We start from the raw sequence: 11,487 nt of genomic DNA, 5'->3' as shown, positions 1-11,487 counted from the left end.
TTTAAATTTAAAAACTGTTCAGTTATTCAGTTATTGCCACATTATCATTATTATTATTATCTTTTGGCACATGGGGGGGGGGGGCACATGTCATGGTACTGACAGCACAGTTTCAGTTGTGTTACAACTTCTTTCTAAAATACATCCATGTGGTATTTTTGAAAAAATAAAACAGAAAAGTGTGCTGAAATTGTGTCCTCATGATTAAAAACAGCTGATTATTTCTGTCTTTTCACAGATGTACATCACTGATGCTAACTTTTGTACATTTTCTTAGTCATTTGGTGTCTCATCGTGAATGGTTTTCAATCAATTAAACGTTATTTATATAGCACTTTTCATACAAGACAATGTAGCACAAAGTGCTTTGCAGACAGATAAAAGAAGATTAAAGGAAATATGACCCAGACCTACTCCACCCAACCCTCTAACCCAGCCAGCCCTCAATCCATACACAACATTGGCAAAATACATGATAAATAAAAGACACTATAAGAACAGGAAACCCAGTATGGACTGAGGAAACACCATCTTAAAGGTTTAAAATGAGTAAACATTGGAGGTTAGGTTACAGTGTAGAATAAAATTTCATCAAATAAAATAAAAAGTACATTGAAATGGAATTAAAATAAAATAAATAATAAAAGGGTGCTGTAACAAGAATAACAACACTAAAAGGTAACTAAAACAGAATAAAATAAAACCTAAATTACAAAAATATATTAAGATGAGGATATTAAATTCTGACAAAACCAGACTAAAAAGGAAAGTTTGGAGTTTGCTTTTAAAAACATTAACATTCGGTGTGGCCCTCAGGTCTTCAGGTAAGCTGTCCCACAGATGGGGGCCAAAGTAAAAAGATACCTCACTGTAAGTTTTAGTTCTAACTTTGGGAACTGTTAACAGATAACTTCCTGATGGCCTGGGGCTCTACTGGGCTCACAGGGCAAAGCAAACCAGACAAATAAGGAGGGGCAAGACCATCAAGAGCTTTAAAGACTACTTAAAGAATCTTAAAATCTCTGCTCTGGTTAAAAAGGTTGTAAAATAGTTGTAAGGACTTTTTCTAAGGACTTTTGGATTGTTTTGATTGTTGTGAATTAATTTTGAAAAATGCTCTCTTCTTGCTTGTTTGATGGCTGTGTTGTAGATATTTTTAGATGATTACAAAAAATTCCGTAGTTAACTTGAATTTTGTTTTTTCCCCACCTCTGCTCTGCTTTTCTGCAGTTTCTTTTCAGGCTGATGATGTAGTTGTTTTTCCAGGGAGGCTTTGGGTTTGTTGAGACTTCTTTCGTTATTATTAGTGCCACAGTGTCAAGTGCTGACTTAAGTTAAATGTTAACATTTTCAACAACAAAATCACAGGAGGAAGGTAAAACATCTGGGGGGGATATCAGCCGCTACAGCAGTAAGATAGCGTTTCCTGACAGTATGCACTGGTATTTCCTATGGCTTAAAATCACTGATATTAAAAAAGACAGAAATGGTCGGACAACATAACAGAGGTCACAGATGATGGCAGGCTGTAGGTAATAACTACATCTAAAATGTGACCTCAGTTATGGGTGGGCTGTGTAACATGTTGGATAAAATTCATTCATTTAATTTGGTTTAAAAATTCTGAGCTAAAAGAGTCTGGTTGATTGTCGACATATGTCCGTATATGTTTAATATAGTATAGGACTTTTTAGTGTTTCACATATCTTGGTTCATTATAAAAGCTGCTGTAGTTATTTTTTTTGTGTGGCCTTTTAAAAAAAATCCTTATACAGCATATGTCTGCATTTTAAGCCTCTCTGGAGATATTTGATGCCCATAAATGGTTGTTTGTGTCTCTGCTGCTGTTTAACTATCCTTATTTATCGTTTCAGGCATCTCTTTGGAGTCTATTTGCATTTTGTTGTGTTTTTGTAGCTGTTTTTATTGACTTTCTGTCAAGAAATGTTTACACACTAACAGAAGCCCTGGTTCTGGGGCCCCATGGCCTGTGCCCAGTAGGCCAGTCTAGCAATCCACCCATGACGGGGTGACAGGAGAATACAGAACAACATTGTTTAGTATTAATAAGTCGAAGAAGCTTGAAAACCACTGACCTGACAGATCGCAAAGTTTGAATCATGACAGAAAATTAAAGCCTTTGTCATTCCTTAGAATAAAAACTCACTGAGTGACAGCATGCTCTTCATTATTACTGCAGACTTCGATGAACTAAAATGAAAATTGTTTCTATGTGGGTTGTCACAAAATGAGTCCTGCAGAATACTAAATATGCAGTCATATCTGTTCTGTTCTTGCATGCAGGAGACTCAGGCAGGTGGTGCTGTTTCCACCTGGTTGGATAAGCGCCCTCATGGCCTGGAGCTGACAGTTATCTGCACTGCACAAACCTGATCCCCCTCTGAGGCATGGAGGGCTGCAGGTACACAGAGACCACCTGCATGTTAGAGGGGGATAAGGGCTGAAGACAACAGTCTCACAGCTATGTGGGCCTTAACTCCCACCCAGCGGTGGAGCATAACAAAGAACATTTTTCTCAATTACTTAATCGTCACTTATTTTCAGAGGTAGGGCTGTCACGATATCAGATTTTCACTTCACGATTATCGTGGGGAAAAAATGTCACGTTAAAGATATTATCACGATATCAATACAAAATTAAATAATAATGGGACAATTAATCAAATTTATCTTTAACTTAATTTATGTTGTGTTCTCTCTTTCAGCAGATGAATTACACTCAAAATACCTTTCTAAGGAGGTACTGCAGCTGCTGTGTCATTGCGGTGGGTCAGTGTTTGTGTGTGAGGAGGACGGGGGAGGGGTTGTTGGGGTGCTATAGGAGGGAGACAAAGCAGGGCAGAAGAAAACGGGGGCTGATGTAGAAAACAAACTGTGTTCAATTGGCACTGGATCATTTACACAATATTATCATATGCACATCTTTAACATGATACTGAAATTTTATTTTTTAATTCCATGTATATAGTCAATACCGGTATATCGCGACAGCCCTATTCAGAGGGTCCCAAAATTTCTTCATTAGCAAATTATAGCTCAGTAGATCCCATAAAGATTATGTTGTCTATATTGGCTTCAATTTTCAAAGCTAGGGGTTGTTACTTAAAAGGTGTAATTAAATCTGAACATGTCTTAATTCAGCCCTGAGACTAGTAACCATCTTGTTCTTCGTCTAATTTATTTAGCTGAAGCCAGAATTTTCAGTTTCAAAGTTTCAAGCAACAGTACGTGTTTGTAGAAGTTCTCTGAGTCACTTAGACATCACGCTGAACATCCAGGTCACAAATAATTGTCTGGATTTAGACATCTTATGATGTTATGTTTCTAACAGTTTATTCCTGCTGTAGGGACAGAGTGCTACATGTCTGACTTGTATGTAACATTGTATGAGGCTGATTCAGAGGGCCTCAGAGACTCACTAACAGCCTCTTCTTCTGTCACAAAGATTCTTTTTGTCCACGCTCACACAGACAGGATGTACTCGCACTGTTACTCATCTGGATTCTATCTCCCTGTTAAATTAGAGTCACTGGAAGAATGACGGAAAATACGGTAAGATGTATAACAAGATGAAACAAAGATATAAAGGATTGATAAGGCATTATGGAAAATGATTGTATTTCATAATGCATAAAGTTAGCTAACAATAGCTTGTGGTCAGTGAATTTCATGTGTTTCAATGTGTACAAATGCTGCGACATAAATCTCTACTTCAAAACTGACCATCTCATCTCAATCTACAGCAAGCAGCCAGTTAGCATATCCAGCTAGAGACTGATAAAACCCCCAATTTAGAGGTTAAAGGTCACATATTTTACCTCTTTAATACAAGTTTATATTCTCAGAGGTCCCCAAACATGCCTGTGAAGTCTGTTGCTGAAAAAAACACTCAAGTATAGGATTTTTGCACGTCTAAAAATCTCTCTGTTTCTGTGTCTGTGGCTTTAAATGTTAATGAGCTGTCTGACTCCGCCCCTTTCAGGAAATGGATGTAGCTAAATGGATGTGGCTCTCTCTCAGCTGCCAGCTGAAAGGAGGATCAGGAGAGGAGGTAGGAGGTAGAGGTTGTGGTAACAAAACTTAGGTTAAATACGAGCAGGAAGATTGTTTCATTTCATTCATCTTTTCATTTAATTACTCACTCACATGTCTCCCCGTCCTGCTCTGCAGCCTGTTGCACCAGCTATGCATAAGTTCTGCCTTAAATTATGGTGTAAATCCACACTTAACCCTATGTTGAAACTAGTTAAGTTCTAACTTAAGTTGTGTCGTTGTTCAGTTGCACCACAGAGATGTAAGGTTGATCTTAACTAGTAGAGATTTACGTCCAAACTAACCAAAAAATTGTCGCAGATATGACGTATTCTCTTACTTTAACCAATCACTGAAAAGCATTTTTTAACCCAGTGTTTGCTACAGATGCTAACGGCTAAAAATAACGTTTGCTAACTGCCGTTAATCATCAAACAGCATCTAGTGTGGATGAAAAATATGACAATCCGTTTTGCCTATGAGAGTATTGTGAAGACTACAGCCTAAACCTAGAGCCAGTATAAACTAACAACACTGATATCGAGTGGTGAAAGCGCTAATAACACGAGATAACATAACAGTGGACGGCAGATAACGTGATCTCTGTTCACGGAAAACAACAGTGTTACTAATCATGGAGAATGCAGTGCTGACTCCAAATTTCCGGTAAAACCCTCAACTCCTCGTCACCCTCCGGGTTATCACGTCTTTTAGAGCTATCACTATGACAGCCATATTCTACAGAGGACTTTACACCTAGTAGGGGTTAGGTGTAAGATTTAAGATATAACTTGCGCCTACGTTGAAACTGTCCAGTCTCCATGGGGGGTTATCCTGTCCTGCAGTCAGCCTGACTACCCCTTCAAGTTCACAAAGACATCACGATGGAGTGTATTTGCAAAAGACATTTCACATTTTCAAACATTTCTGAACTTGTTAAATAAATGATTGTAAGACTTTATGACTGTACTTGTCATGTTGTGTTACTGCTTTGATTGAGAGTGGAATTTTACACATTGTGCTTTATGTCATTTTTGTCCCATAGTTTTACTTTTATGACTGTTTATGGCTCATTTTGGATTTTTAAACTCAGGGTAATAGACCGTTTGGATAGAGACCTGCCTTTATTGCAACAGTAATTAAGGAACTTCAGGCAGATCAAAGATTATGACATTAACACAACTCTTGGAAAAAGGAACTTGTTATGGATCGTAAAGGAAAATACAGGAAGAGAAAAGAGTGAAATGTTTGATAAGGTGCAGATGAGATTAACTAAAAATGCAATAAAGCACATTTATGGCATAGTGAACCGTTTTTGTGATGAATCACACCACCAGGGATAATAATTTTGAAAAGTGCACTCAAAAGAGGGAAAACTATCTTTGTTTTTGTTCAGTCTTTTCAACATTTTATCTTTGGGTTCTTTCAAACCTGTAAATGAAAGAACAAACAGTTTAGTGGCTGTTTTATCCGTGAATAAAGAGTGTTTCCCCCACACATTTATTGGTGTGTGGGCAATTTAAAGGAGCCAGACATGTGACAGAGATACATATCAGAGACGTAGGCGACCGAATTACTGCCGCCCTTTCTCTCTCTCTCTCTCTACTCGTGGATTAGACAGCTGTTCAGCAGCTGTGTGCACAAGTGTGAGAAAATGTGTGTGTCAGGAGACCGAAAAGGGGTGTGTTTGCCAGTGCGATTGAGTGTCAGAGAGTGAAAGATAGAAAAGCAGCGCTGTAATTTATGCTGCACCTCCGACCCCACAGTTCTTGGCTGCCTGTGTCTCTGCTGAGGTTTGCTGACGCGAGAAAAGAGAAAAGGCAGCACATCAGACCTCCACTTCCACCAGCTCCAGAGAGGAGAGGTGGGAGGAAGAAGAGGGTGGAGTGAGAAGAAGCAATGCAATTAATCTTTGTTTTTATATGTACTTCGAGCCCCGTTTGATGTCTCTCAAAAGATTTTCTTCAGCAGAGGATAGCTGGCATCTTAATTTCAATTTTTGTGAGCACCAAAAGGACAATGATTGCAGTGGCAAAGATTTTTGAGATTTAAAGGTGGGCTAATGAAGCTTAGTGTAAGTTCAAGCAGGAAGTCGGTTTTATTTCCATTCATTCATTAACATGTTTCCCTTTTCCCACTCTGTCCTGCTCTAGTAATCAGCTGCAATGGGCATCTACTTAGTAAGCTCTGAGCCAATCCCATTCTGCACGACCTGCCTCAATTCAATCATCCTGCTGCTGTCATATTTCAAAATCTGTTCTCCTCTTCTCTGAAGTCAGTCTGTTGTTTCAGTGCAACCTCTGCAACCATCCTCCACCCCAGCTACGTCCATTACAGTTCATCGCTGTCCAGGTCCAGCTCCTCCGTGCTGTCCTGCATCCCTTCATTGTCACCTCCAAGTAATCTCATCAGAGTCTGGGTCAAGCTCCTCAGAAGGGGGGTATCCTCTCCTGCTGTTGGCCTCACTATGCCTTCAAATAGCTACATGAAGACATCATGATGGAGTCTCACGTCATGTCTCAAGACATCTCTCAATTACAAACTTGTAAAATAATTACTGTTAGCTTGGACTGATTGAAATGCATTTAGAATCAAAACAATCTTGATAAAAGTTTAATAAAACAGCATATCATTTGCTAAAGCTGGTTAATACATTTTTTTGGCGAAGGTTTTAAAGGCTAGCCTACAATGGTAATATATAAACTTAGCTTGGGCTGTCAAAGTAAAGTTAACATCTTAGTTTGTTGCTAAATTAAGCTACACTATGCAAAACAGCATGTTAGCATTAAAGTCTTATTTTACCAGCTAGGCTACTATGTTACTCTGTGAAATATCCCCATGATAGCTGATTTCCTGTACCCATTTTTTCCATTTTGCTAATTTTATCTAATTAGCTGCTTGTGTAAAATTATGTATTTTGCTTAGTCTCAAATCATGCTAGATTGTGTTTTGTTGTGATAACTCATTTTCCGAGAAGCTGTTGCTCTTTCCAGGCTTAGGTCTAAACAAAAAAAAAAAAAAAAATAGTTGCTAGCTTAACATTAGGAACTAAAAAAAAAGCCTATCTTGTAAATATGAAACACAACAAAATTTATTTACTTTTTCTAGGTCAGACTAGCTAGGCTAACTCGTGGTAAGATACAAATGTTTGTAAAGCAATAGTTAAAAATCAACTTGAAGCAAGTGCTAGTACAGCTAAATTGAGTTTCATTTTTACTGGGCAGCTGTTTCTCCCTATACTTAGCTAAGCTAAGCTAAACTAAGCTAAACTAATCTAAGTCAAGCTAAGCAACAGGTAGCTTTATATTATTTCAAGTGCTAGGGTTACTAAGTATCTTATATCTAGTTTATTTAGAGGTGTTCTTCTGGTTTCCAGTGTTTATATTCAGGAAGGCTAGCTTGCAGCTAGCTTGACATTAAGAGCTTTAAATGCTTCTATTATGAATAACCATGTTGTATGTCATTTTCATAGGTTTTCTTACTTTCAGGATTCCCTCTGCTTTTGATCTTCTAACCTTTATAGCATGGGAAAGCTTTGAGAGCAACTTGTTACAACTAGCCCTGGTAGCATATTGAGATTTAGAAGGGCATCATTTACTGTAACAAGCATTTCATTGCTTTTTTTTAAGTTCAGTTCAACTTTTGAAGGTGGTTTTCTTTTTACTCCGATCTTAATGCCAAGCTTATCTAACAATCTGCTTATCTATGATTCCAGAAATGTGTATTACAATTGACAATGTCTGTCATTTGGTGTTCTTTCCACAGCTAGCTGCTGTTTCCTGTTTTAAGTCTCTCTCTTTATCAGCAAAGCTACCTGGTACACCTACCATAAAAATGCTTGAAAGCAGTGGTTTCAAATTAAGGGGTTGGTATGTTATGTTGCATGCTAGTCTTGTTATATTGCTGTTATATTTTGCTCCCAGCTTTCAAACTTAGCTAACTTGCTGCTAGCATCCAGAATCTAAAATGTTTGGTTGCAAATGAAGATGTGTCATGTTTAGTGGATTGGTTTTCTCATTTATAGATATTTATATTACAATATGGCAGCCTACTTTTATTTTCCAGTCTTTGTGCTAAGCTAGCTGCCCTCTGACATATTCAACACAAAGACACAGGAGTAATTTTGGTGGTTATCAAACTAAGAGGATAGACTTTTATATGTCTATGCAAAAACTAGATTTATTTTTCCATCCCTTTTTAGTCACTTACACACTCAGGTGTGGTGTCTGAGGCTGAAAGTGCTGTGTATAGAAAGGCAGTAATGTACTTAAAGCAACAACATGCACAAACCCACAACTGAGTCCTCATCTCAAAACTCGATCCCTCCATCCTGTTTTCTCTCTGTGGGCCTCCACCCACACATGAGCCCTCGTTGTACTGGGTGGACACAGAGATGTAAAAAGTTTTTGTTTTAGTAGTTTCATCCTTCTGTCATTTTCTAAAACAAAAACACAGTAATGAGGCAGACTATGAGGGCAAAATATGTGTGCTTAAAGAGAGAAGAGCAGATTGTGTAACGTGAGGGCAGAAGTAGGAGGATGTTGTCTTTGTCAAAAGTCACATGAAAAGGTAGCAGATGACTGTTTCTGGATGACTGTGCAAACGCTGCTCAAAAAGCCCCTGTAAAGCCACATTAACTGGTATGGCGACATTATAACACCGCGTTGACTATACTGAGGCGACTCTAATGTCCTGAGACCTGAACTTCTGTTTGGAATGCTTCTTAGTTTCACCCACTTATTTGTGATATGTGAGACCTGATAAATAGAAAACCTAAGCCTTGTCTTTGAACTGGAAGAAGTTCCACCAAAACAATGTCTGCATATAAGACAGCCTTATCTTCCAGTACATCACAAAAACAAAATGATTATTTCTTTACTTAAAGGAAGTCATTTTCACAAAGATTATGTTTTTAAAGTGCAAAAGATGTCTGCTACAAGACAAACCTGTAAACAGCACATATCTCCAGAAGACAGTTTCCACAGAAACAACAAACTGCTGCACAAGTTTTGACTTTATGCTATGGCTGTGTGTTGACCAGTTAATAGGGGGCCATTCAGTCAGTGGGAAATAGCATAAGCCACAAAAACTTGTTAACTCCAAGCATAAACTGGTATTGCACTCCTCCTAACTGGCCTCGGCATGAGTTTTATCCACCAACAAGCTCCACTGTTCATAAACTATGACAGCACACTTCTGGCCTGTTGGGCTCAGGTTACTACCAGAACTGTGCTTTGTGAAAAGTTCCTTCCCAAAAACCTCTGTGTGGGAGGTTTCCCAGATAAATATATATATATATATATATATATATATATGTATATATATATATATAAAACAAATTTATTAAACCACCACCCAAAGTAAGGTTTATGCCACAGCTGCCCTAAATTAATAGCATTGGTAATTACCAAAATCATTTTTTATGTTTCTGCAATGGTTAATACACCAATATGTAGAAGCTCTTTAACTGAAATGATATTTTTAATGCAAAAATATAATTATTATTTTTATCCATGAATTTTCAAATTTACTTATTTACAAAAAAACTGAAAAAATAGTAAAGCACATTATTATTTCTTGATTAATGTGTCAAATTATAGTTATTTACTTGCATTCCTGAACAGAAAAAAATAGTTTTAGTGGTTGAATGTTATGCTTAAATTATTTCTTACTTCTCAGAGAAGCCCAGTGAGCCGGCTCAATTTGGGTATAAAAAGGTGAATTCAGTTTGAAATTCCTAATTCCTGTTCAAGATGGTAAAACGTCGAAAGCTCACTGAAATCTGAAGAGTCCACATTAAAACACTTGATGATGCTGGATGGTCTCTGAGACAAATAGGGAAAGACATAAAGTGTTCTCACAGTGTGGTCAAGTATGCTTTGGAGTCAATTGCCGAGACTGGTACTTACAAAATGCGCCAAGGAAGAGGCAGAAAACCAAAGTTAACTGAAGCAGATGTCAGACACCTCAAGATTTGAAGTACTAGAGACAGAAGGAAGACCACTGCTGATCTTCAGGCAGAGATGAATGCTTCTAGATCAGAGTCTGAGAAAGTCTCCAGAATGACCATAAGCAGACGACTGATGGAACAAGGCTTAAAGGGAAGAATAGCTGCTAAGTAGCCATTATTGAGGCCTGCAAACATCCAGAAACGCCTCAGATTTGCCAGGGAGCACAAACACTGGACTATTGATGACTGGAAGAAGGTACTCTGGACGGACGAGTCCAAGTTTGAACTCTTCAGTCAGCATTGTCATGTTTATGTCCGCAGAAAAGCTGGAGAACGTTTTGATGCCAGATGCATTGCACCCATGGTGAAACACGGTGGAGATTCCATTATGGTATGGGTTCCATTTGTGGAAACAGCGTGGGCAAATGAGTGAAAATCCACGGCATCATGAACAAGAACTTCTGCCACAACATCTTAGTACATCATGGAATCCTTTCTGGACTAAATCTGACTGGTCGTGGGTTCATATACCAACAAGACAATGACCCCAAGCATACTTCAAAGCTGTGCAGAGACTAACTGACCAAGAAAAAGGAATCTGGAATACTGGAACTGATGGACTGGCCAAGTCAAGGTCCGGATTTGAATCCTATTGAACAAATTTGGAATTTAGTAGATTCAAAGATTGATGGCACAAAAGTTTCATCTAAATCAAGTCTGTGGGAACAGCTAGAAACTATTTGGAACTCAACACCAAAAGAAACTGTGGAAAAGTACATAAAAACAATGCCAGCAAGAATGCAAGCTGTTATCAAGGTCAAAGGAGGCCATACAAAACATGAAGTTTTTTTGTTATTATGTGTGAAAAAGGACTATTTAGTAGTTTCAGTTTGTTATTTGCCAAAAAATAACTATAACATTTGTAGTTTTAAACAAGTTTTTGAAAGATTTCTAAAATATTTGTTCCCTCATTTTTATGACAGGTGGTCTAATAAATTTGTTAAGCACTGTATACTTATATATATATATATCCTATGAATCTGATATATCAAACAGTCTATCTGGCGTGTCAGGTTATCAAAGTGAAATAATCCCTGTTTTTGTTTCTTTTCTGTTTGTCCCTCTCATTAATTGTTTTCTTGTCCTGCAAGCCTGTAAACAATGGCTACCAGTCAGATTAACAAGGATGTAGATATAGTGGCAGTTTTTTTTTTTTTTTTACCTCCGCCAAGAAGGTTATGTAATCAGCAGGGTTTGTTAGTTAGTTAGTTTGTTGGCAACATAACTCAAAAAGTTATGGACAGATTTTGGTGAAATTTTCAGGAAATGGCAGAAATGGCACAAGGAAGAACTGACTAGATTTTGGGAGTGATCTGGATCCAGGATTTTTTTAAAGGATTCTTTGCTATTGGGAGATAGGACTAATGGTGGAGGTCTGCGCTCTCTGAGTGCTTTTCTAGTTTCCATTTATTTTTGGGCTTTTG

The sequence above is a fragment of the Cheilinus undulatus genome, linkage group 20 (assembly GCF_018320785.1).
Source record: "Cheilinus undulatus linkage group 20, ASM1832078v1, whole genome shotgun sequence".
In the NCBI taxonomy this organism is placed as follows: Eukaryota; Metazoa; Chordata; class Actinopteri; order Labriformes; family Labridae; genus Cheilinus; species Cheilinus undulatus.
Note: the sequence above shows the minus strand (reverse complement) of the source record.